Genomic DNA, 27,613 nt, shown 5'->3' on the forward strand with positions numbered 1-27,613 from the left:
GATTTTTTGATACCTCCTGGTATTTGGCCTCAAGAAAACTTTTTTGCTACAATCATGTATGAATTACATTTGCATTTGATGCGTTTCCTCCTCAGAAACGCACTAAAACTGCATATACATTTTTTACCCCGGCCTAAGGGTATGTTCACACTTCATTTTTCCACGTTTGAGTGACTTCACCTGAAAAATTGCTCAAAAGAATTGTCCTATTTTTTGCTGTTAATATGATGAGGCCTTTGAGCCTCTTTTAAACTCTTCAGACTTTCAAAGTCAGTTGTTTAACTCTTTAACGACAGGGGTATTTCCATTTTTGTGTTTTCATTTTTTGTTCCCCTTCTTCCCAGAGCCATAACTTTTTTATTTTTCTGTCAAATGGCCATGTGGGGGCTTGTGTTTTGCTGGACAAGATTTACACCATTGGTTTTACTACAGGGTGTGCCATTTATGTGGATACACCTAAATAAAATGGGAATGGTTGGTGATATCAACTTCCTGTTTGTGGCACATTAGTATATGGAAGGGGGGAAACTTTTCAACATGGGTGGTGACCATGGTGGCCATTTTGAATTCTGCCATTTTGGATCCAACTTTATCTTTTCCAATGGGAAGAGGGTCATGTGACACCTTAAACTTATTGAGACTTTCACAAGAAAAGCAATGGCTTGCTTGGTTTTAACATAACTTTATTCTTTCATGAGTTATTTACAAGTTTATGACCACTTATAAAATGTGTTCAAAGTGCTGCCCATTGTGTTGGATTGTCAATGTAACCCTCTTCTCCCACTCTTAACACACTGATGGCAACACCGCAGAAGAAATGCTAGCACAGTCTGCCAGTATCCGTTGTTTCAGATGCTGCACATCTTGTATCTTCACAGCATAGACAATTGCCATCAGATGACCCCAAAGATAAAAGTCTAAGGGGGTCAAATCGGGAGACCTTGGTAGCCTGGAAAGTGGATTGATCGTCATGGGCCAGTTGAATGTTTATACAGTATGTGTTTAATATTTTAAATATTTTTAAAAACTTTATTTTTTTACTTTTTACTTGCTTCATGGGAGGCTAGAGGCTGTGATCATCTGATCACCTGTGCTACAGATAGCAGGGCTGCAGTCTTGCTGTGTGTAACAAAAATGCTCATCTGCACTGAGCAGCGCTCATAGCAGTTCAGCAATGACAACCACAGGGGTTTCCTGCAGACCCCAGTTTGTCATGCCAACCCATCGGCGACCTGCGATCATGTGACGGGGTGCCGTTAAAATGCACATCCGGTTTGCGCTAGCTAAATGCCACTGTCAGAGATTGAATGCAGCATTTAACTAGTTTACAACCGCAGATGGAATTGCGATCGCTATTAGGGGCACATGATAGCTGATCAGATTAGCTGTCATGTGCTGGAAAAGGTGCGGGCTCAGTGTCGGAGCCCACACCAAAGAGGAAGAGGCGACCAATGATGTATACACATGTCACAAGTCGCTAAAGAGTTAAAAGAAGTTAGGTCCATTTTTCTGGTGTTTTCCACTAGGAAGGCTTTACATACTATGCAATAGAAGTAAATCGGAAGATTCATGAGCATCTTCATTGCTTTTTGCATTTAAAATAATGACTGAAAAATGGCAATGCAAAACGCTGGAAAGATTTTAACCAAAAATTCTGGCAAAGAAAAATGTTGATAGACTGCTTCTGGAAAATAAATGACCCCCCCAAAAATAACAAAATAATATTCAGGCTTATAAAACACAGAGAAAACATCAGAAATAAACAAGAAATTCCTTAAGCATTTTCCACTTGAAAACTGATATTTTTTCTTGAAAAAAATTGGAAAGTTAAAATTTCCTCCATATGCATACTACATATTTTTCATGCAGATTTCACCTGAAAACGCTTGAAAAAGTGATCAATAAATATAATAAATAGTTAATATATGCACAGCAATATTGTTTTACGTAGCTGTGCATATGTTCATAATACTTGATGTTTTGCAATTAATTTTAACCATTTTAGGCCTCAAAAGCCGTGAAAAGAACTAACCAGAGCAATAAAAAAAAGAAAAATGTTGATGGCAAAGCCGCCACAAAAACTACAAAAAAGATGACAAATAAAAGACACTTAAGGAAAATAACAGCTAGTGTTTTCCTGAAGTGCCTTCTATTTAAAATATGCTGCGGGTATGCCACCATCTAAAAAATGCCATGTGCACATATCCTGAGTGGTTTCACAAACTGCATTTTCACAAAACATCACTTTTTTGTGGCAGTATTTGGTGCAGTTTTTTTTAAAATCATTGTAGAAGCATGTTCACAAACAATTGCAGAGATAAAGAACAAATTATACATTTCTGTTGTCCTGGTCACACTTCTGGCTTTTTTGTTTAAAACCTGCTTTTAACCCCTTCACGACATGGCCAATTTTGTTTTTTCTTTTGCTTCCTCCCTCCCAGAACCATAACTTTTTTTTGTTCCACATAGACTTATGAGGGCTTATTTTCTGCAGGACAAGTTGTACTTTTAAATGAAACCCTTCATTTTACTACATAGTATACTGGAAAACAAGAAAAAAAATCCAAGTGAGGAGAAAGTGTGAAAAAAAATGCAATTCTGACATTGTTTTTTAAGAATTGTTTTGATGGTGTACATTTTGTGGTAAAAATGACCTCACAATATATTTCTGCTCATTAGTATGATTACGGCAATACCAAACGTGTCCAGGTTTTTAACTATTTTAGGGGTGAAAAAAAATCAGAAGTGTGCAAAAAAAAAAAATATTAGGGTTATGTTGCCATTTTCTAAGACCGCAACTTTTTTTTTTTTTTTTTCTGTTGATGGAGCTGTGTGATGACTCTTTCATTGATACCATTTTGAGATTGATGTGATGTTTTGATCGCATTTTACAGCATTTTTTGTGGAATTACAGTGACCAAAATACTGTAATTTTGGCATTCTTGATTTTTGTTTGTTTACAGTGTTTACCGATCCTGTTTATTATTTTTATATTTTGATAGATCAGCCTTTCTTAACCCGTCAATACTACATATGTGCTAATTTTTTTTAATATCTTTATTTTTAACTAGCTGAAGAGCCCAGCTTTGCCCAGGCATAGTAACTAACTGTGGTTAGTTATAACAAAGTATAAAAACATTTCACATCATATATTCAGCACTACAGATTTGCAACACAAATTAACTAAACGATTACCTAAGTATTGAAAGTATTTTATTTTTATCTCATTCAAGAGCCTTTTGATAAACAACATTTTTGGTTTTTCCTTCCAGTGCAAAGATGAACAGATTTTTGGCAGTTCCAACTCTTGAACAGGCCACGTAAAGTTCACCATAAGAAAAGCATGGAGATTACAAGTCGATCCCTACTACTTTCAAGGACTGTCCCTGAGCCTTGTTAATGGACATTGCTAAAGCCAGTCGAAGTGGAAACTGGAGGCGTTTAAAATCAAAAGGCAAATTAGATGGAATGAGTGGAATTCTTGGAATGAATGGGTCCTCTACTTTGGCACATCCTGTTGCTGAGCTGTGTATCTAATCCTATCCTGTGTGATACTGTCTGCTGAGCTGTGTACCTAATCCTATCCTGTGTGATACTGTCTCTTGAGCTGTGTATCTAATCCTATCCTGTGTGATACTGTTCGCTGAGCCGTGTGTCTAATCCTATTCTGTGTGATACTGTCTGCTGAGCTATGCGTCTAATCCTCTCCTGTGTGATACTGTGTGCTGAGCCATGTATCTAATCCTATCCTGTGTGAAACAGTCTGCTGAGCCATGTATCTAATCCTATCCTGTGTGATACTGTCTCTTGAGCTGTGTATCTAATTCTATCCTGTGTGATACTGTCTGCTGAGCTGTGTATCTAATCCTCTCCTGTGTGATACTGTGTGCTGAGGCGTGTATCTAATCCTATCCTGTGTGATACTGGGCTGTGTATCTAATCCCCCCTGGGCTCCCCCTGCAGTCTGTGTCAGAAGGTGGTCTGTGTTGACACGGTAATAAATTATGTTTCCAGCTTTACAAAAGGACGATCACACCATAGAAATGATAAGAATAATAGGTATATATATATATATATATATATATATATATATATATATATATATATATATAAAGGAAATGAGGGTTGAAAATAATAAAATGAACTTTTATTTTTTTAACATTCTTTTCTATTTTTATGTCATTTTTATATGTTATGTATTTTATATAATGGAGTTCATCAGATCTTCTAATTGAGTGAAGGTGTAATCACACAGCGTTAATTTATGACCTTGCTAGATCATTCCGAGATCTAATTACATCCAATGTGTGGTCAGAAATATACTGTTTGTATCTAACACTTGCAGGAAATTGATAAATATTCATTTATTCTTTTCTTTTTTTCTTTATTGTGTGAATTGTTTTTGTCCGGTCATATATTATTTCACACATATGATATTTATTATCATTAACGTTAAATGGTTAGATGTATTTTTTATTTGTAATTTGAAATAATGCTAGTAGTAAAGAAAATCCGCGCATTTTTTATCTAATTTGAGAACGAAGTCTCAAATAATGAGGTTTTGTAATACGATTCCTCTTTATTCAAATGTGTGTGCATGTATTACCATATAGTTATATATGTTCATAGATATAGGAAATGGCTTGTAAGAAATAAATAAGAAGGTTCATAGAAGATTGAAAAACATAAGTGTGGGGATTACTGAAATGTTGTTTCACTGTGCATTTAGAATGTTTACTTTTATGGAAGAAGTAGAGGAAAAAATGAAACCTCAAAAAAGGGAAAATCCCAAGGTCGGGAAGGGGTTTAATGCCTGCTCAACCAATGATTGGCTGAGGTAAATGAAAGCTGTGGCACGTGATTGTCTGAGTGATCATTTTCAGCCATTTTTGGTGTGTTTAAAACAAGGAACACAACCCAGCTTTTACCACATGAGCCCTAAAATGCAACTTGCGGGGATCAGTACTGGTGATTTTCAACTCATTATTTTAAACTATGCAGAGCCCTTTTGGAGATAATTTTTAGCACTTTTAAAATCCCTTTTAAGTGAATGGGGTAAGTTTTATTTATATGACAATTACTAGCTTTTCAAAAACTTGTTTTCCAGGCTCTAAACAAATTTAACTACAGAATACCAAATCTTAACAGTGTGCAGACAATGTGCTATTGAAAGAAACATAAAAATTTTGTGAGAACATTTAACCCAACTATTGCTGTCACAGGATTGCAGTCACGTAACCACCCACATGTGCTGGGAATACAGGGGAATTGTGGCAGTGTGTATTGCATGGTCCAATTTTTGGTATTCTGAAGTGACTGCAGAGATCTGCTGTATTTCAGAGGTGGCTGTTAATGTAATTTTCATTCAAACATCCAAAACTTTAAGAAAGCCGATTTCAACAAAATAAGGGAAGAGCTTAATAGTAAAGACTGGGACAACACCATGTTAACTGGGGATACCGAACACAAATGGGTCATTTTTTGGAAATACTACTAAAATCCTGCAGAAAACTTATACCTTCTGGTAATAAAATGTATTTTTATGGATAAATAAGACAGTACAAAGTTATATAAGACAAAGACAAAGGGCATTCAAAATCTTGAAAGCCGAGAATACTGAAATAGCATTTCAGGAGAATAAAGCTCTAAATAAGAAATGTAAAAAAGAAATCAAGCTGGCAAAGTTAACTAAAAAGAAACAAGTTGCCAACGACATTAAAATAAATCCTAACATTTTTTATAAATACATCAATGCAAAAAAGAAAAAAAATAGATGGTATCGGCCCATTACAAGATGACAATAACAAGATAATTACAGAGGATAAAGAAAAGGCTGAGATATTAAACAACCACATTTCATCCATGTTCACCAATAAACTGCCTATTACAGGGATCATTCAACAAGGCAAAAATCAAAATTCACAACCTGATATGACTAGTTTAGCAGAAAAAGAAGTGCATCTACGATTGAGCAGTTTAAACATTGACAAATCCCATGGCCCAGATGGCATTCATCCACAGATACTGAGGGAAATTAGCTTAATAATTTACAGACCATAGTATCTCATATTCTTAGACTCTCTTATTCAGGGATGGGGCCGCAGGATTGGAGGATGGCTCACGGTTTACCAATATTTAAGAAAGGTAAGAAGGTGGATCCGGGCAACTGCCATCTGGTAAGCCTGTTATCAGTAGTGTTCAAAATTTTTGAGGGCATTACATGAGATGACCTGCTGAGATATATTGCAGAGAATAATAAAATAACTGAAAACCAGCATGAATTCATGAAGAATAAGTCATCTAACTAACATTTCTATGAAGAGGTAAGTTCAAATCTGGATGTTGGTAATGCGGCTGATGTGATTTATCTGGACTTTGCAAAGGCATTTGATACTGTTCCACATAACAGTCTTATACTAAAGCTACTGAAGCAAGTAGTGGGGGAAACTATATGCAGATGGGTAAGGAATTGCCTAAATGACAGGAAACAAAGAGTCGTAAATGGTACATTCTGAAAATGGGATATAGTCAGCAGTAGGGACCGCAGGGATCTGTGCTAGGACTGATTCTTTTTAACCTCTTTATTAATAACCTTGTGGACGGGATTGAGAGTAAAGTGTCAGTCTTTGCTGACAACACCAAGCTATGTAGGATACTAAATCTGACCTTGCCAATACAATCTGAGCGATCTGAATAAGATATCTGGGCAAACACTTGGCAAATGAGGTTTAATGTAGATAAATGTAAAGCAATGCACCTAGGATAGAGTAATCCTATTGCTGCATATACATTAAATGTGAGTATACTCGGGACTACAGATCAGGAGAAGTAGAAAAGAATGTCCCGGCACTCAAAATATTTATGCTTTAACAAAAGAAATTTTATTGAAGATACATATTCCAGAAATTCGTTGTAACGTTTCGGTCTTTACATTGACCTTCGTCAGACTGGAGTATATAAAACAGAACAAAAAAGACAAATCATATCTTTCCATAATTTTCACATAACATAATCAACGTCCATCAAGAGAAATTCACAAGATAGTGTACAATTATTATTACTATTAATAAGCACTGTTTGTTTTAAGGATGAAAAATCTTTTGACAAAAAATGAAACAGAAAAACAGAAAAAACAGAAGAACAGAAAAACAAAAAATTATACTAGTCCTCTATCAATGTGACGCTTAATTGGTGACTAGCTGCAAACTGGTCTCACATAGAACAAGTATATATAATGTCTGTACATATTTCATGATTATGGGTCTATACAGGATAATCTGGTCCAATATTTATAATCTATACATAAGAGAGAGATCATAAGAGAGATGTCTCCTACTCTGAGAAAAAATTATCAAAAAAAACAAGTAAAAGCAGAAACAGAAGAAGAAAAAAGAAAGAAAAAGAAAAGAAAAATAAGGAAAAAATAGATTGGCTCAAGTTCTTACCAAGGAACTATACAGCGATATGTGCAGTCCTATAAATCTCTATAGGTAAGGAAGGACCGTCCATATTATATTCCTAAGGGTAAAGACACCAGTCAAATAGTGATAAAATAATATACCCAAACAGGTAACTAATACCATAAATACCAGCGAATATAATTACACCTGATGTATAAGTATAAGTCCTTACCAGAAATGGGCATAATTGTGGGTTCAGACGCTCAGCGGGTCAGGTAAAGCCGGTGGATGGACGCTATGAGGTAACTAGATACGGCTGTCTATTTATATAGTAACCAGGCCGGAAGACCGGCGTGTAAGTGACCGGCGCCTGAATGACGTGATAAGTGTCATTGGACCGCATCTGGAACGCGGCACGATCAGGATCAGGAGAAGGACTTGGGTATTCTGGTTACAAGTAAGCTGAGCAGCAGTACTCAATGTCAAGCAGCAGCTGCAAAAGCAAACAAGATTTTAGGATGTATAAAAAGATATATAAAATCCCACGATCCTAACATGTTTTACTCCTTTACAAATCACTGGTGAGGCCACATTTAGAATACAGGATCCAGATTTCGGCTTCACATTTTAAAAAGGATTTTCAGAAGTTAAAATCAGTTCAAAGACGTACAACTAGATTATTACAAGGGATGGAAGGCCTCTCATATGGTGAAAGGTTGGAAAAGTTGGGCTTGTTTAGCTTAGAAAAAAGACACCTCAGAGGAGATCTCATTTACATGTATAAATATATCTGAGGCCAGTACAAAACACTGGAACATGACTTATTACTTCCAAAGACCATACTAAGGACTAGAGGGCACTCATTATGGGTGGAAGAAATGCGATTCCCGCAGCTAAACAGGAAAGGGTTCTTTACAGTTAGAGCAGTCAAACTATGGAATGCCCAAACACAAGAGGTAGCAATGGCAGACACTATAACAGCTTTTAAAAAAGAGCTGGATGATTTCCTTGATACGCATAACATTGCTGGTTATAGTTAAATTAGTGACAAAATGTACAGTTGTTGAAAAAAGGTTGAACTTGATGGAACTAGGTCTTTTTTCAACCTATGTAACTATGAAATAAAAGAAAATTCTAATGTTGGGACGTGCTTACAGCTGCCGCTCACAATGCTGTGAGCAGAGACTGCAGTCATGTTGATACACCTGTATGATGGAAAGCTGGTGACTTAGAGGAATAAAGGTCATTTTTTCCAGGTTGCAGCACTTCCAGTACAGCAAAAAAACTCAAAAATTGAGCTTGAATATAGTTGGTATACATGCAGCACATAAACGCATGTTCACATTGGCCATAAAGCATACAATGGTTTTGTATGCTCTCACTACAGCGGCCTGGCACTTTTCTAACCCTCTTAACCTACGAAGTAACCCTATATCTGCACATTAAAAGTGTTATCTGACGTGATAAGTTTCCTTAAGTTTGAAGTTTTGTACAACAGTTTTGATGAAGGCAGCAAGAGTAAGATGTTCTAAATCATTAAAAAGTATGTGCCTCTTAATGAATTTGGCATATTTTTCAACTGACTGACACTTTTTTCCAGAAATATTACTCCATACAGGGGCAGGTGTACATTTCTGATGGAATTGTAGCGTAAGGAATGATGAATTTTCCAAGTGGACACTGCCATTCCCTGTCCTGCCCCAACTCCTCTAAAACTCGCAAAATGTAATTTTCACTTGTATAAACATGTTGGGATATTTCAAAGCATTTTATGCCTGAATTCTGAAAAAAAAACACCTTGATCAATTGGGCCTAAGGTGTTTACAACCGGCTGTCACTGAAGTAAACCACACATGACAGATGCAGATGATCGATGAGGGGTTTGGGTGTCGGACCTAGAGGTGTATCCAGGTTTTCTGGCTCCCGGGGCAAGAATTCAGTTTGCCCCTCACCCCAAGCACATATGGGATTTGTCACATGCCGACGAGCTGCTCGCCCTAATTCATTGTTCATTGAAAACTGAGAGAAGCAGGAAGAGAAGCTAGTTGTCACATCAATGTAAGTATGAAAATTGCATATGAGTTAAGTGGCCATGTGATAACTGCTGGAACCTGCAAGGCTGAATCCTGACAGTGAGTATATTACACACTGTTAGGATTGGTCACAGTGCTTCATTTTATAATTAAAGGGCTTGTCCAGGTTTAAGATGAAAGTCTCCAGTTACTATCGGTGACAGTAGGCTTGTGAATTTTCATAGCACACTTTTAGGATTCTCCCTTGCACAAGTATGTGATTTGTATACTTCTGGCCACATTCAATCTAGACGTGTCGGACCTTGCTCAATTCATTTTCATTGAGTGAGGCCAAACATGTCTAGTTGGCACGTGACCACATGTATGCAAATTGCTGGCCCGAGAGAATCCTGACAGCATGCAGAGCGCACTGTGAGAATTCAAAAGTCTACAGTCACATAGAATGACTGAAGACAAACCTGGACAACCCCTTTAACATAAATAAAAATATGAGAATTAGTCAGCAATACAAAAAAACATTTATCCAGGTACCTGATAGATGAATAAAAATATTTGCCCTGCGATGAGACCCTGAATAAATAATAAACCCTCACTATATTCCCTGCAAAAAATATGACCCACACACTGTCCCTCTTAGGGTACATGCTTTCCACACTACCCCCTCCTTTCCATACTGGGCCCACTCTTCACACTATGTCCCTCCTATAGGTTCCAGTCTCTATACTATGCCCCCTCACCACACTCCCCCTCCATAGTATGCTGAGCTCTTACACTATTCCTCCATGCTATCCCCCACACTACGTCTCTATTCTGTGCCCACTCACACTTTTCTTCCTCACATACTGTCTCATTGTACTATTCCTCTAAATAGTCTCACACGTTTCCCCCTCCCTTCTCATAAATTTATCCTCTCATTTTTCATACTGCCTCCTGAGACATTCCTCCAACTCTCCATACTGTGTCCGCACCCATCCCATCACCCTCGCTCCCCATACTGTGTCCATATACATTTTGCTCTCACTCCTCATACTGTGTCTGCACCCATAGCCCCTCTCACTCCTTGCTCCTCTTCAAATTTCTCCAGCTCCCCATATTGTGTCTGCACCTGTCCCTTCTGTGCTGTCTAAACTTGTGTCCTCAAATCATCCCCCTGTTACACTAAATCTTCTCTAGGCCCATTACACTAAATTTCTCATCACAGAATCTTCCCCAGGCCATTTCACAAAAAACCCCCATCACAGTAATTCTTCCCTAGGCCCATTACACTAAATACAGTAAATACCCTCATACACACAGTAAATACCTCCCACACACAGTAATACCCTACACAAAGTAAATACATGCACACAAATACTCCCACACAGTAAACACACACATACATAGTAAATACCACAAACACACAAACAATTCTTGACACACAAACACAACAATCACACATCCCCAGCAGTAAATACCCCCAATCTTTGGTGTCTTTACACCAATGCCCTCTGAATTCTTTCCGTTCTGATGAGTGACGTCAGCAGTGTGATCACATGACCTGATCACGCTGATGGCATCGCTCTGGCCCGGTGGTCAGAGCTTTAATTGTACTCACATCTGAAAGTACAATTGAATACCGGGAGCTGGCACCCTGCAGCTTCTATGTGCCAGCTGTCATCTTGATAGTATGCTTAGAGAACTACCAACTCCCAGTACAGAATGCAGCTGCTGGGGGAGATGCTGCACACGGGGCACATGCCCGGCTGCCCCTAGATACACCTCTGGTCGGACCCCCACTAATATCATATTGATGATCTATCCTATATATAGGTCAGTGTGCTATAATTGGACATCTCCTAACTTATTGAAAGTGCGTATACAACAATACATACAGTAAATGTGCAGATGATTGCATTATATCTCCTCCCAATACATATTGAGGGATTTCCTTGTATAATGAAAAACCTCCTTTGTGTAATTATAAGGAACATCAAAGGTCATGTTCATAGCTTTATTCTGGCTAAATGCAATCTCTGAGCTGTAATAAGCTGCCTATCTGCATATGGGACCACACTGACAAAGAGAGAGGAATACAGCATCAAGAAGAATCCAGTGCCATGGGATAAGATGTTCTTTATTGGTGAATGAATAATAGTTAGATGGTGAGATTAACCCCTTCATGACCTTGGGATTTTCTGTTTTTCCGTGTTCATTTTTTGCTCCCCTCTTTTCCAGAGCCATAATTTTTTTATTTTTCAATCAATATGACCATGTGAGGGCTTATTTTTTGCGGGACGAGTTGTCCTTTTGAATGACATCATTGGTTTTACCATGACGGGTACTAAAAAATGGGAAAAAAATTCCAAGTGCGGTGAAATTGCAAAAAAAGTGCAATCCCATGCATGTTTTTTGTTTGGCTTTTTTGCTAGGTTCACTAAATGCTAAAACTGTCCTGCCATTAGGATTTTCCAGGTCATTACGAGTTCATAAACACCAAACATGTTTAGGTTATTTTTTATCTAAGTGGTGAAAAAAAATTCCAAACTTTGCTAAAAAAAAAAAAGCGCCATTTTCCGATACTCATAGCGTCTTCATTTTTCGTGATCTGGGGTCGGGTGAGGGCTTATTTTTTGTGTGCCAAGCTAACGTTTTTATTGATATTATTTTGGTGCAGATACGTTCTTTTGATCGCCCGTTATTGCATTTTAATGCAATGTCACGGTGACCAAAAAAACATAATTTTGCCGTTTCAACTTTTTTTCTCACTACGACGTTTAGCAATCAGGTTAATTCTTTTTTTTATTGATAGATCGGGCGATTCTGAACGCGGTGATACCAAATATGTGTATGTTTGATTTTATTTTTATTTTATTTTGAATGGGGCGAAAGGGGGATGATTTAAACTTTTATATTTTTTTAATTTTTTTCATTTTTTTTAAACATTTTTTTTCACTTTTGCCATGCTTCAATAACCTCCATGGGAGGCTAGAAGCTGGCATAACCTGATCGGCTCTGCTACATAGCAACGATCATCACATCGCTCCTATGTAGCTTAATTACAGGCTTGCTATGAGCGCCGACCACAGGGTGGCGCTCACAGCAAGCCGGCTTCAGCAACCATAGAGGTCTCAAGGAGACCTCTGGTTGGTATGCTGACGCATCGCTGATCATGTGACGAGGGTCGGCGATGAGCTCATTTCTGGCCGCGTAGCCGGAAGCGGTAGTTAAATGCCGCTGTCAGCATTTGACAGCGGCATTTAGCTAGTTAATAGCGGCGGGTGGATCGTGATTACACTCACCGCTATTGCGCGAACATGTCAGCTGTTCAAAACAGCTGACATGTCGTGGCTTTGATGTGGGCTCACCGCCGGAGCCCACATCAAAGCAGGGGATCTGACCTCGGATGTACTATCCCATCCGAGGTCAGAAAGGGGTTAAAAACATGTCATAACCAAGTTATAAGACATATGCATAGTTCATGACTGCCTGAGACCGACCCGACTTTCGGCTTTCTAGTGTTTCCACCCTTAATGCTTTATTATAACCTATTTACAAAGGGCTTTTCTTCTAGAGGCACTCTAGAGTGACATGATCTAAAGGCCCCGTCTCACTTAGCGACGCTAAAGCGATCCCGACAACGATACGACCTGTCCGGGATCGTTGCTGCATCACTGTGAGGTCGCTGGTGAGATGTCAAACAGTGCGATCTTCACAACGACGCAGCAGCGATCCGGCGGCCTGTAGCGACCTGTACAACGATGTCGTTGGTCGTTGTGACCCTGTCACATGGCTGCTATTATAACGATACAGACCTCGATGAGGGACGTCTTGTGTGACGTTGTAGTCACACAGGCGTGCCTTTGCGTTGTCTGTACCGCCCCCATTCAGTTCCGATTGGTGGTCGCTACTGCGTTCTGATTGGTTTGCGGCCTTGCCATATGAGGTGACATGATAGCTCTTCTGTCCTTTGTTCCTGAGCGCGTGGTGGATTGCAGATCGTTGTAGAGTTCTCTGGCCTGCATTCTTCCGTCCTTTGTTCCTGAGCGCGTGGTGGATTGCAGATCGTTGTAGAGTTCTCCGGCCTGCATTCTTCGGTCCTTTGTTCCTGAGCGCGTGGTGGATTGCAGATCGTTGTAGAGTTCTCCGGCCTGCATTCTTCCGTCCTTTGTTCCTGAGCGCGTGGTGGATTGCAGATCGTTGTAGAGTTCTCCGGCCTGCGACTTCTATTCGTTTGTATTCTTCAACGGTTCTTCGGATATCTATACTTTGTGCACGGTACGTATCTTTGGGGTCTCAAATGCGTTTCCATTTCATTTCCATTCCCTATGGTACACTGGGTACCTATTAATTTGCTATCTTTGTTCTAGAAGGAGGGAGGGAGGCCTTTGTTGGTATGTGTGTACATATACTTTTCCACATGGAGCCATTTTAGGTAGTCTTGTGGGCACAGAGTGACCGCAGACAGGGTTACAAGGCCTTATTTTTTAAATAATAGATTTGGCTCTATGCCGGTTCCATTTGCATGGCAGGGGTACACAGGCAGCATTGGTGTGGTCAGTGGAGGACTATTGGAAGGAGGGACTGCAGACTGGCAGATATTGTTAGCAGTCCAGGCACATTGTTCTCTATTTTACATTCACAGTAGTGTGGCTCATACATAACTCTTTTAAAAATGTTGTTAAAAATTTTCCATATATGCTCACTGTATGCTATTCTTTCTTTCAGATGTCTTTCAATACCGAGGAGTTTGTACGGGAACTAATTGATATGTATAGATCCCTGCCCTGCCTTTGGCAGATTAAATCCGCTGACTACAGCAACCGAAATAAGAAGAGGGAGGCATTTGCACAACTGGTTGCTCTATTTAAGCGGCATGACCCCAGCGAGAAGGTGGATGAGAGTGTTGTCCGCAAAAAAATCCAGGGTCTACGCACGGTTTATAAAAAGGAGCTCAACAAGGTGGTGAAGTCCAAGAAGTCTGGTGCCGCCACAGACGAGGTTTATGTGCCATCATTATGGTACTTTGACTTGCTTGGCTTCACCCGTGACCAGGAGCTCCCGCGCAGAATGGCATCTTCAATGCGGCAGACCACGGATGTAGACCCTGAGATCCCAACTGACACCCCAGTTGGAGATGTAAGTACCTTCTTTGCTTGCTTCCATGTAAAAAGCTTTTAAACTGTGTCTCTCATGCCATAGTAGAGTAGAAAATAGTAACTAAGTTTTTCCCTCTTTTATTATGCTGCATTTTCTCCAAGTTATCCCTTCCACTTCAGATAAGTACAATCCTTTACTTTTTGGCCCCACTCAGTGCTCATACCGTTGAATGAAAAATCCTATCCTGTACTACTAGTTCCTCCCCTTAATTCTTAATTTTCTGTTCCTGCAGCAAGATCGGCATGATGATCTATCCACCCCGTCCAGTGACGACCTGCTGGGAGAAGAACCGAGCCGGGCGGAGGCTACTGAGGGGTCTAGTGAAGACCCTACACCCTCAACCCCCAACTCAGCTTATGTACCACGGCGGATTAACAATGGTCGTCGAAGACAGGACACCGTGTCGCCATCAACACAGTTGGTCACTTTGGCAACACAAATGTTAAGCCAGCAGAGCAACAGGACTGTGGACACCTTTGCCAACTTTGCCGCTGATCGGCTAGGGAAGCTGCAAGCCACACAAAGGGTCCATGCCGAGAGGGTGATTTTTGAAACTTTGAGCAAAGCGGCAGCGGGACAGCTGGACGAAAGGTCACGTGTGCACAGTTTGATGGACCGTGAGCCTTGTTCATGGCAGCCAATGAATGAAACGCCTGAGGCAATGCGTGGCACACCAGCACACCATCAATTTAGATCTCATCCAAACATGCCGCTTGCCCCTCCATTACAATATCCCCGGTTTACCCATTCTTTCCTTGGACAATTAGCATCTCCGCCCAGCCAAGGATTTTCGAATGGTGAAAACCATTATGAAGAACTTTAGTTCCATTTAATATTTCGGGTTATAAGTATAATTGTTGTATAGTTAAGTTTTTTTCTATTAAAGAGTTAAATTAAAATGTTAATTTATGTTAATAATTGTTATAAATAAAATTGTTTTGATGATTCAAACTTGCAGCCTGCTTTACTGAATTCAGCATATAGTTATTTGCAGGTCTAGTAGAAGGGGTAATGGGCTGGGTGCATGTATACAGTTGCATATATATTATGAGTGTGAGTGATGAAACATGTTTGTTGTTTTTAACAAAGCGTACACATCAGGGGATATAAACTGTAATTTTTTTTTATAAACAATATAAAGATAACAACAACCTAATAAACATAAATAGTAAAAAACCATAAACAAAAAAAAAAATAATGGCTGCCGCTCTGCTGTTGTGCAGCCACAAAACGAGCCAGCATCACTCCGTGCTGTTTGACTGTCGCCATCATCCTCCTGTGTGATGCCTGGAGGTCCTCTAATGTTGGGATTTCTATGGAGGGAATGGTAAAACTTAGTTTGTACTTGCATCTAAAGGCCCCGTCTCACATAGCGATTTACCAACGATCACGACCAGTAGGGTTGAGCGAAACGGGTCGATCATTTTCAAAAGTCGCCGACTTTTGGCTAAGTCGGCATCTCATGAAACCCGATCCGACCCCTGTGCTTGTCGGCCATGCGGTACGCGACTTTCGCGCCAAAGTCGCGTTTCAATGACGCAAAAAGCGCCATTTCTCAGCCAATGAAGGTGAACGCAGAGTGTGGGCAGCGTGATGACATAGGTCCTGGTCCCCACCATCTTAGAGAAGGGCATTGCAGTGATTGGCTTGCTGTCTGCGGCGTCACAGGGGCTATAAAGGGGCGTTCCCGCCGACCGCCATCTTACTGCTGCTGATCTGAGCGTAGGGACAGGTTGCTGCCGCTTCGTCAGAAGCAGGGAGAGCGTTAGGCAGGGTCCACTAACCACCAAACCGCTTGTGCTGTAGCGATTTCCACTGTCCAACACCACCTTCGGTGTGCAGGAACAGTGGAAGCTATTTTTTTTTTTTTTTCCTCAGCGCTGTAGCTCATTGGGCTGCCCTAGAAGGCTCCGTGATAGCTGTATTGCTGTGTGTACGCCACTGTGGAAACCAACTGCTTTTTTCAAAGCACATATCCTCTTGTTCCTTTCTGCACAGCTATCTTTTTTGTTTGTCCACACTTTTTATTTAATTTGTGCATCAGTCCACTCCTATTGCTGCCTGCCATACCTGGCTTAGATTACTGCAGGGAGATAGTAATTGTAGGACAGTCCCTGTTTTTTTTTTTGTTTTTTTTTTGTGGGAGATTAAGATTGGCATTTCTGCTACAGTGCCATCCCTGTGTGTGCCATCTCTCACTGAGTGGGCCATAGAAAGCCTATTTATTTTTTCCGTGATTTGTGTTCTAAATTCTACCTCAACACAAAAACACTACATCAATCAGTGGTAGAAAAATATTGGCCTCAGTCAGGGCTTGTGTGCCACTGCTGTGTGTGCTATCTCTCATTCAGTGGGCTATAGAAAGCCTATTTATTTATTTATTTATTTTTCTTATTATTTGGTTTCTAAAGTCTCCCTGAAAAAAAAAAAAAAAAAAAAAAAACAGTGGGAGAGTAATATTGCCCTTTCAGCTTGTGTGCCAGTCTTGACTCCTGGGTGTGCCACCTCTCTCTCATTCAGTGGGCCATAGAAAGGCTATTTATTTTTTTGGTTTTTTTAATATTATTTGGTTTCTAAAGTCTCCCTGAAAATAAAAGAAAAAAAACTTAAGAAAACAGTGGGAGAGTAATATTGCCCTTTCAGCTTGTGCGCCAGTCTTGACTCCTGGGTGTGCCACCTCTCTCTCTCTAATTGTGGGCCATAGAAAGCCTTTTTTTTTTTGTTTTTTTTTTAATATTATTTGGTTTCTAAAGTCTCCCTTAAAAAACAAAAAATACATAAAAAAACAGTGGGAGAGTAATATTGCCCTTTCAGCTTGTGTGCCAGTCTTGACTCCTGGGTGTGCCACCTCTCTCTCTCATTCAGTGGGCCATAGAAAGCCTATTTATTTTTTTGGTTTTTTTAATATTATTTGGTTTCTAAAGTCTCCCTGAAAACAAAAAAAACATAAAAAAACAGTGGGAGAGTAATATTGCCCTTTCAGCTTGTGTGCCAGTCTTGACTCCTGGGTGTGCCACCTCTCTCTCTCATTCAGTGGGCCATAGAAAGCATTTTTTTTTTTTCCTTGATTTGTGTTCTAAAATCTACCTCAACACAAAAACACTACATCAATCAGTGGGAGAAAAATATTGGCCTCAGTCAGGGCTTGTGTGCCACTGCTGTGTGTGCTATCTCTCATTCAGTGGGCTATAGAAAGGCTATTTATTTTTTTGTTTTTTTTAATATTATTTGGTTTCTAAAGTCTCCCTTAAAAAACAAAAAATACATAAAAAAACAGTGGGAGAGTAATATTGCCCTTTCAGCTTTTGTGCCAGTCTTGACTCCTGGGTGTGCCACCTCTCTCTCTCATTCAGTGGGCCATAGAAAGCCTATTTATTTTTTTGGTTTTTTTAATATTATTTGGTTTCTAAAGTCTCCCTGAGAAAAAAAAAAAATAAATTAGGTGGGAGATTAATATTGACATTAGTGCTTGAGTGACAGTCCTGCGTGTGTGTCATCTCTGTGATTTTGTGCCACAGAAAACAGAGTGTGTAACATTGTGCCTGATTTTCCTTGTGGTCTCACCAACCTGTTAAGGGATATTGAAATCATACTGAAGTTATAGCTCACCGTGTAAGTTGTTTGACAGCAACAAATAAAGTTACTTTGGTTAAGATTTTAAAACAATGAGGAAGTCTGGTGCAAGAGGTCGTCGTGGGCGTTCATTGTCAGCTGGTAATGATGGTAGTGGTAGTGGAGCATCAGGTGGTCGTGGGGATAAAAATATTCCACCTAAGTCTGGAGCTGTGGAGCCAGTTTCGTCGTCAGGGTACACAAGGCCTCGAACGCTCTCTTTTCTGGGAGTAGGAAAACCGCTTTTAAAGGCGGAGCAGCAACAGCAAGTTTTGGCTTACATTGCAGACTCAGCCTCTAGCTCTTTTGCCTCCTCTTCCGAAACTGGTAAATGTAAAAGCAGCGCGTCGCTTGTGGATGTTCACGGTCAGGGACAAGTCGCTTCCTTGTCCTCCTCAGCAAAAACTACAACAAGAGAGAAGGATGCAGCAGGCGACACAACGGGTCACTCCATGGAGCTCTTTACACATACCGTCCCTGGCTTAGAAAGTGAAACATTTAACAGGCCATGCCCATTACAAGTAGATTCTGACATGGAGTGCACTGATGCACAGCCACAGCCAGAGTACTATGCTGCTCCTTTGACTCAGACCACCACATTGCCCTCTCAGGGTACAGATCCACAATCAGACCCTGATGAGACTATGTTGCCCCGCCACGAACGCTATACCACCGACCGACACAGTGACACAGACGAAGTTGCACACGAGCTCGAAGAGGAGGTAATAGATGACCCAGTTATTGACCCCGATTGGCAGCCATTGGGGGAACAGGGTGCAGGCGGCAGTAGTTCAGAAGCGGAGGTGGAGGAGGGGCCGCAGCAGGCATCAACATCGCAACAGGTTCCATCTGCCGGGCCCGTATCTGGCCCAAAACGCGTGTCAAAGCCAAAACCTGTTGGAGGACAGCGTGGCCATCCGGTTAAAGCTCAGTCTGCAATCCCTGAAAAGGGATCCGAGTCTAGGAAGAGTGCAGTCTGGCATTTTTTTAAACAACATCCAACTGATCAGCGCAAAGTCATCTGTCAAAAATGTTCAACTAGCTTAAGCAGAGGTCAGAATCTGAAAAGTCTAAATACTAGTTGCATGCATAGACACTTAACCACCATGCATTTTCAAGCCTGGACTAACTACCAAACGTCCCTTAAGGTTGTAGCACCCTCGGCCAATGAAGCTAGTCAGCAACGCAACATCCCTTCCGTCACTGTAAGGCCACCATTTTCCGCACCACCGGCAGTATCTGTGCAGGTTTCTTTGCCAGCCAAAAGCAGTCAGGGTCAGGGAACCACCAGTTTTGTAGGAGGAAATATTGCATCTAGGGCACCGGCGGAAACAATACCGTCTCCAACCGTCTCTCAGTCTGCCATGTACACCGGCACACCCGAAAGTTCCACGATCTCCAGCTCTCCAGTCCAGCTCACCCTACATGAGACTCTGGTTAGAAAAAGGAAGTACTTATCCTCGCATCCGCGTACACAGGGTTTTAACGCCCACATAGCTAGACTAATCTCGTTAGAGATGATGCCCTACCGGTTAGTTGAAAGCGAAGCTTTCAAAGCCCTGATGGAGTACGCTGAACCACGATACGAGCTACCCAGTCGACACTTTTTTTCCAGAAAAGCCATCCCAGCCCTGCACCAGCATGTTAAACAGCGCATCGTCCATGCACTCAGGCAATCTGTGAGTACAAAGGTGCACCTGACTACAGATGCATGGACCAGTAGGCATGGCCAGGGACGTTATGTGTCCATCACGGCACACTGGGTGAATGTGGTGGATGCAGGGTCCACAGGCGACATCAATTTAGGGACAGTTGTGCCTAGCCCACGGTCTAGGAAACAGTTGGCTGTAGGCGTTCGCACCCCCTCCTCCTCCTCCTCCTCGTCCTCCTGCAGAAGCTACAGCTCTTCCACAGAACGCAGTCTGCCAACCACTCCATCGGCAGATGACACTGTTGCACACCAGTTGTCCCATTATGGGCCAGCTACTGCCAAGCGTCAGCAGGCTGTATTGGCTATGAACTGTTTGGGCGACAACAGACACACCGCGGAAGTTCTATCCGAGTTCTTGCAACAAGAAACGCAGTCGTGGCTGGGCACAGTAGATCTTGAGGCAGGCAAGGTAGTGAGTGATAACGGAAGGAATTTCATGGCTGCCATCTCCCTTTCCCAACTGAAACACATTCCTTGCCTGGCTCACACCTTAAACCTGGTGGTGCAGTGCTTATTGAAAACTTATCCTGGGTTCTCCGACCTGCTCCTCAAAGTGCGTGCACTTTGCTCACATATCCGACGTTCGCCTGTACACGCCAGCCGTATGCAGACCTATCAGCGGTCTTTGAACCTTCCCCAGCATCGCCTAATCATAGACGTTGCAACAAGGTGGAACTCAACACTGCACATGCTTCAGAGACTGTGCGAACAGAGGCATGCTGTTATTTATTTGTGGGAGGATACACGGGCAGGCAGTAGGATGGCAGACATGGAGTTGTCAGGTGTGCAGTGGTCTAAGATACAAGACGTGTCAAGTCCTTCAGTGTTTTGAGGAATGCACACGGCTGGTTAGTGCAGACAACGCCGTAATAAGCATGAGCATCCCCCTAATGCGTCTGCTGATGCAAAGTTTGACGCACATAAAGGAGCAGGCGTCTGCACCAGAGGAAGAGGAAAGCCTTGATGACAGTCAGCCATTGTCTGGTCAGGGCAGTGTACAGGACGAGGTAGCGGGCGAAGAGGAGGTGGAGGACGAGGAGGATGATGGGGATGAGTATATTTTTAATGCCGAACCTTTCCCGGGGGCACAGGAAATTGGTTGCGTGTCACGGCCGGGTTCTGGTTTTTTGAGGGACACAAGTGACGTAGATTTGCCTGCAACTGCCCCTCAACCAATCACAACCGGAGATTTGACAACTGGAACTTTGGCCCACATGGCGGATTATGCCTTACGTATCCTAAAAAGGGACACACGCATTACGAAAATGATGAACGATGACGATTACTGGTTGGCCTGCCTCCTTGATCCACGCTATAAAGGCAAATTGCAAAATATTATGCCACATGAGAACTTGGAACTAATATTAGCAACCAAACAATCAACTCTTGTTGACCGTTTGCTTCAGGCATTCCCAGCACACAGCGCACGTGATCGTTCTCACACGAGCTCCAGGGGGCAGCAGACTAGGAGTGTTAGGGGTGCACACATCAGAAGTGGCGTTGGACAGAGGGGTTTTCTGACCAGGTTGTGGAGTGATTTTGCTATGACCGCAGACAGGACAGGTACTGCTGCATCAATTGAAAGTGACAGGAGACAACATTTGTCCAGTATGGTTACTAACTATTTTTCATCCCTTATCGATGTTCTCCCTCAACCGTCATTCCCATTTGATTACTGGGCCTCCAAATTAGACACCTGGCCAGAATTGGCAGAATATGCATTGCAGGAGCTTGCTTGCCCGGCAGCAAGTGTCCTATCAGAAAGAGTATTCAGTGCTGCAGGTTCAATATTAACCGAAAAAAGGACTCGTCTGGCTACCCAAAATGTTGACGATCTAACATTCATTAAAATGAACCACAACTGGATTTCGAAATCTTTTGCCCCACCTTGCCCGGCCGACACCTAGCTTTCCTATGAAAAGCTCTTGCCTGTGAATTACTTTTCTAATGTCTAATTTGCTGCAGCTGATTGTACAGCATACGACATGTTTACACCTCCCTAAATGGCAAAACTCCCCACACGGGGCCGTGGTATCGCGACTTGGCGCAAGCACCCGTGAGACTGCTGTTTGTCTGAAGAGGTGGGTGTGCTCGCTTTTGGTTGACGGCATTGCTACTGGGTCCCTCATAGTACAATGTAGTGTCTCTGGCGGTGGTGGTGCGCACCCAACGTCAGACACACCGTTGTAACATGAGGGGCCCTGGGGCGGTCCCGCCGGCCTCAAGAGAGTTCCCCCCTACCCCAGCTCAAAATGTGCTCTACCACGTGCAAAATTATGTCGCACAGCTCCACCAATCTTTAGTCTATTCGCTGACATCATTCAATGTCTGGCACTGACAATACAAATTTGTAGACATCTATGATGCAACTTAAAGTAGTCTGTGTCTGTGTCCTATATTGGCACCATTAAATAGTTACTGCCAAATTACTATGTCAGAAACTCAGTAGATGAGCCCACCCCTGTACCTAAGTATGCCACCTTTTTTTTTTGTTTTGGTTGTTTTGCGAGACATTAACATCTATTTATATTTTGGGAGTACTGGGACAGACACTCCTTGCACTACTCCTCCACTCACCACCAAGCTGCCTGTGTATCCATGTAACCGCTGTAAAGCTGCCATGAGCCTATTGTTTGTTATTTTAGGCCTTTGATAGCCTGTCTGCGGTCCCTACTTTAAATACTCCTCCACTGACCACCAAGCTGCCTGTGTATCCATGTAACCGATGTAAAACTGCCATGAGCCTATTGTTTGTTATTTTAGGCCTTTGATAGCCTGTCTGCGGTCCCTACTTTAAATACTCCTCCACTCACCACCAAGCTGCCTGTGTATCCATGTAACCGCTGTAAAGCTGCCATGAGCCTATTGTTTGTTATTTTAGGCCTTTGATAGCCTGTCTGCGGTCCCTACTTTAAATACTCCTCCACTCATCACCAGCTGCCTGCCCGTGTATCCATGTAACCGCTGTAAAACTGCCATGAGCCTATTGTTTGTTATTTTAGGCCTTTGATAGCCTGTCTGCGGTCCCTACTTTAAATACTCCTCCACTCATCACCAGCTGCCTGCCCGTGTATCCATGTAACCGCTGTAAAACTGCCATGAGCCTATTGTTTGTTATTTTAGGCCTTTGATAGCCTGTCTGCGGTCCCTACTTTAAATACTCCTCCACTCACCACCAAGCTGCCTGTGTATCCATGTAACCGCTGTAAAGCTGCCATGAGCCTATTGTTTGTTATTTTAGGCCTTTGATAGCCTGTCTGCGGTCCCTACTTTAAATACTCCTCCACTCACCACCAAGCTGCCTGTGTATCCATGTAACCGCTGTAAAGCTGCCATGAGCCTATTGTTTGTTATTTTAGGCCTTTGATAGCCTGTCTGCGGTCCCTACTTTAAATACTCCTCCACTCATCACCAGCTGCCTGCCCGTGTATCCATGTAACCGCTGTAAAACTGCCATGAGCCTATTGTTTGTTATTTTAGGCCTTTGATAGCCTGTCTGCGGTCCCTACTTTAAATACTCCTCCACTCATCACCAGCTGCCTGCCCGTGTATCCATGTAACCGCTGTAAAACTGCCATGAGCCTATTGTTTGTTATTTTAGGCCTTTGATAGCCTGTCTGCGGTCCCTACTTTAAATACTCCTCCACTCACCACCAAGCTGCCTGTGTATCCATGTAACCGCTGTAAAGCTGCCATGAGCCTATTGTTTGTTATTTTAGGCCTTTGATAGCCTGTCTGCGGTCCCTACTTTAAATACTCCTCCACTCATCACCAGCTGCCTGCCCGTGTATCCATGTAACCGCTGTAAAACTGCCATGAGCCTATTGTTTGTTATTTTAGGCCTTTGATAGCCTGTCTGCGGTCCCTACTTTAAATACTCCTCCACTCATCACCAGCTGCCTGCCTGTGTATCCATGTAACCGATGTAAAACTGCCATGAGCCTATTGTTTGTTATTTTAGGCCTTTGATAGCCTGTCTGCGGTCCCTACTTTAAATACTCCTCCACTCATCACCAGCTGCCTGCCCGTGTATCCATGTAACCGCTGTAAAACTGCCATGAGCCTATTGTTTGTTATTTTAGGCCTTTGATAGCCTGTCTGCGGTCCCTACTTTAAATACTCCTCCACTGACCACCAAGCTGCCTGTGTATCCATGTAACCGATGTAAAACTGCAGTATTTTGCTTATAAAAAAGAAAATACTGGAGAGATATCAAATGCAGACATTTTAACATTAAAAACAAAAACACATACAACAAAAAACTGGTACAGTACAAAAATTGGCCACCAGCTACAAAAACTTGCTCCTGCAAGTAGTTAACTGAAAGGTTTTTTTCCATTGAAAACACAGATATGGCATCCACCGAGTGTTGTCCTGTCGCGTCTTCTTTATATTATTGCCAAGAAGCTGCAACTGAATAAAGCTGAGCTTCTACCTTCTGCCTCTTACTAACTGCTGTTTTTTTAAAAAATTGGCTGTTCCGGCCTACTAAAGGTGTCTGTCTGCCCCTGCCTGGTGTTGTCCTCAACTGAATAAAGCTGAGCTTCAACCTTCAGTTCCAAATTACCATTTTTAAAAATGCAATTGGCTGTTCCGGCCTACTAAAGGTGAATGTCTGCCCCTGCCTGGTGTTGTCCTCAACTGAATAAAGCTGAGCTTCTACCTTCTGTTCCAAATTACCATTTTTAAAAATGCAATTGGCTGTTCCGGCCTACTAAAGGTGAATGTCTGCCCCTGCCTGGTGTTGTCCTCAACTGAATAAAGCTGAGCTTCTACCTTCTGTTCCAAATTACCATTTTTAAAAATGCCATTGGCTGTTCCGGCCTACTAAAGGTGTCTGTCTGCCCCTGCCTGGTGTTGTCCTCAACTGAATAAAGCTGAGCTTCTACCTTCTGTTCCAAATTACCATTTTTAAAAATGCCATTGGCTGTTCCGGCCTACTAAAGGTGTCTGTCTGCCCCTGCCTGGTGTTGTCCTCAACTGAATAAAGCTGAGCTTCAACCTTCAGTTCCAAATTACCATTTTTAAAAATGCAATTGGCTGTTCCGGCCTACTAAAGGTGTCTGTCTGCCCCTGCCTGGTGTTGTCCTCAACTGAATAAAGCTGAGCTTCTACCTTCTGCCTCTTACTAACTGCTGTTTTTTTAAAAAATTGGCTGTTCCGGCCTACTAAAGGTGTCTGTCTGCCCCTGCCTGGTGTTGTCCTCAACTGAACAAAGCTGAGCTTCCACATTCTGGCTTTCGCCCTATACTATCAGATATTAAACTGCATTTGGCCTACTAGTGTGGTTAGGCCCTTGAAACAGTGTCTGCTGCTCTTGGGTTTGCTACTCCACTGAACAAAGCAATGCCGCCTGTTTAGTCCTGTTACCAATTTTGAACTGCATTTAGCCTACTTTATTCTTTGGCCCTATATCTGTTTCCTCCTCATCCTGCCCATTGCCCAGCCACTGCTAGATGAGTCTGCTGGTACATTGACCTAGACCACTACATTCCCCTTATACTCTACACAGCCAGAATCTGACCCTGCTGAAAGTAAGGTTCCCCTTCCCGCATATTATACCACCTTACACAGGGACAGAGAGGAAGGTGCAGATGAAAGTGCAGGTTCCTTCATCAGGTGGGGGGGCATACTCGTTGGCGACGTCACTGGCACAGGGCCCCTCAGAGTACGCAAAAGTGTCGCTGCTGGTGGGAGGCGCCCCCGCCATGCAAACACACATCGCTGTACTTTGAGGGGCCCTGTGCCAGTGCCAATGCGAACGAGTGGGCCCCCCCTGCTTGCTCAGGATCACAGCACTTGCAACGTTGAAATACTTACCTTTCCCTGCAACACCGCCGTGACGTAGTCCGCATTTCCTGGGCCCACGAAAAACTTGAGCCGGCCCTACTCCCCCCACAACTTTTGCCAAATGACCCCCAATTCCCTATGCCCAACTATTATTATAAAGTTAATTAAGATTGACAAGCTTCAGAAACAAGAATGGATGTTTTTGGCATTAAAATGGGCACTGTAGGTGTTTTCCTGGCCTCCACTCACTGCCGACTATGCTTCCCCATTGACTTGCATTGGGTTTCGTGTTTCGGTCGATCCCCGACTTTTAGCGATAATCGGCCGACTGCACTCGACTCGACTCTGGACAAAATCGGGTTTCACAAAACCCGACTCGATCTTAAAAAAATGAAAGTCGCTCAACTCTAACGACCAGCGATACGACCTGGCCGTGATCGTTGGTAAGCCGTTGTGTGGTCGCTGGGGAGCTGTCACACAGACAGCTCTCTCCAGCGACCAACGATCAGGGGAACGACTTCGGCATCGTTGAAACTGTCTTCAACGATGCCGAAGTCCCCCTGCAGCACCCGGGTAACCAGGGTAAACATCGGGTTACTAATCGCAGGGCCGCGCTTAGTAACCCGATGTTTACCCTTGTTACCAAAAAAAACAAACAGTACATACTCGCCTTTCGGTGCCCGTCAGGTCCCTTGCCGTCTGCTTCCTGCTCTGACAGTGCCGCTGTACAGTGAGCGCAGAGCGCAGCGGTGACGTCACTGCTGTGCTGTGCTCTCACTGTACGGCCGGCAGTCAGTCAGAGCAGGAAGCAGACGGCAAGGGACCTGACGGACATCAGATGGTAAGTATGTACTGTTTGTTTTTTTTGGTAACCAGGGTAAACATCGGGTTACTAAGCGCGGCAATGCGCTTAGTAACCCGATGTTTACCCTGGTTACCAGTGAAGACATTGCTGGATCGGTGTCACACACACCGATTCAGCGATGTCAGCGGGACCTCAACGACCAAAAAACGGCCCAGGCCATTCAGACACGACCAGCGATCTCACAGCAGGGGCCTGATCGCTGGTACGTGTCACACATAGCGAGATCGCTACTGAGGTCACTGTTGTGTCACAAAACTTGTGACTCAGCAGCGATCTCGCTAGCGACCTCGCTATGTGTGACGGGGCCTTTAACTATCATGTACGTGTTTGTTATTTAACACTTACGGTTTCCGGGTAAATCGGGTGATGAAGAACTAAGGGACCACCCGGATCCTCTGGCATCACCGCCTAGGGAAAGATACAACACTTTATAGTACACGACAATCCTATCCTTTACGAGCTGTATGGACCTTTTTTTTAAGTGCAAGAATTACCGGGGGACAAGGCTTCACCCATGTCACGGAGTGATGCTGGTGACCCTGTTGTTGACGAGCCGGTCGTTGACTCCTGCTGGGGCTCTGGGTCAGCTGGGGCTGGAGAAAAAATAAAATAACATTATCACATACCTGAGGTGCTGCACTGTAATTACTGTTGTAACAAATGTGCCGCCATATACTGGGCCGTATTTTGGGTCATATGATCAGGGGCCTCATTGTATGCAGGACTGTGCAGTGCCGGGTGTGCACGAGAAACACAGAGCGTAGCCGGGCGTGTACAAGGCGTGCCGAGCCGAGCCGGGTGTGTACGTATGGGGCGTGCAGAGCCGAGCATTATGTGCTGCCAATATACAAGATGGAGCACTGTGGGGTGTATACGTATATGTGTGTATACATGCCCCTCATTTTACAGCCGGGCGTGTACAAGGCGTGCCGAGCCGGGTGTGTACGTACGGGGCGTGCCGAGCCGAGCATTATGTGCTGCCAATATACAAGATGGAGCACTGTGGGGTGTATACATATATGTGTGTATACATGCCCCTCATTTTACAGCCGGGCGTGTACAAGGC

At 42.8% G+C, this 27,613-nt stretch overlaps 1 long non-coding RNA gene across 1 annotated transcript; it reads right to left on the bottom strand.

Moving 5' to 3' along the window:
* Positions 1 to 15,768: 15,768 nt before the first annotated feature.
* On the bottom strand, positions 15,769 to 27,138 carry LOC143793777 (uncharacterized). The gene is made up of 3 exons (XR_013220256.1): positions 27,042 to 27,138; positions 26,893 to 26,955; positions 15,769 to 15,882 (listed from the first exon to the last, which is right to left on the bottom strand). It is a non-coding gene; the product is annotated as an uncharacterized LOC143793777 (long non-coding RNA).
* Between the last annotated feature and the right edge of the window lie 475 nt (positions 27,139 to 27,613).

This window comes from Ranitomeya variabilis, chromosome 1, assembly GCF_051348905.1.
Source record: "Ranitomeya variabilis isolate aRanVar5 chromosome 1, aRanVar5.hap1, whole genome shotgun sequence".
NCBI lineage: Eukaryota > Metazoa > Chordata > Amphibia > Anura > Dendrobatidae > Ranitomeya > Ranitomeya variabilis.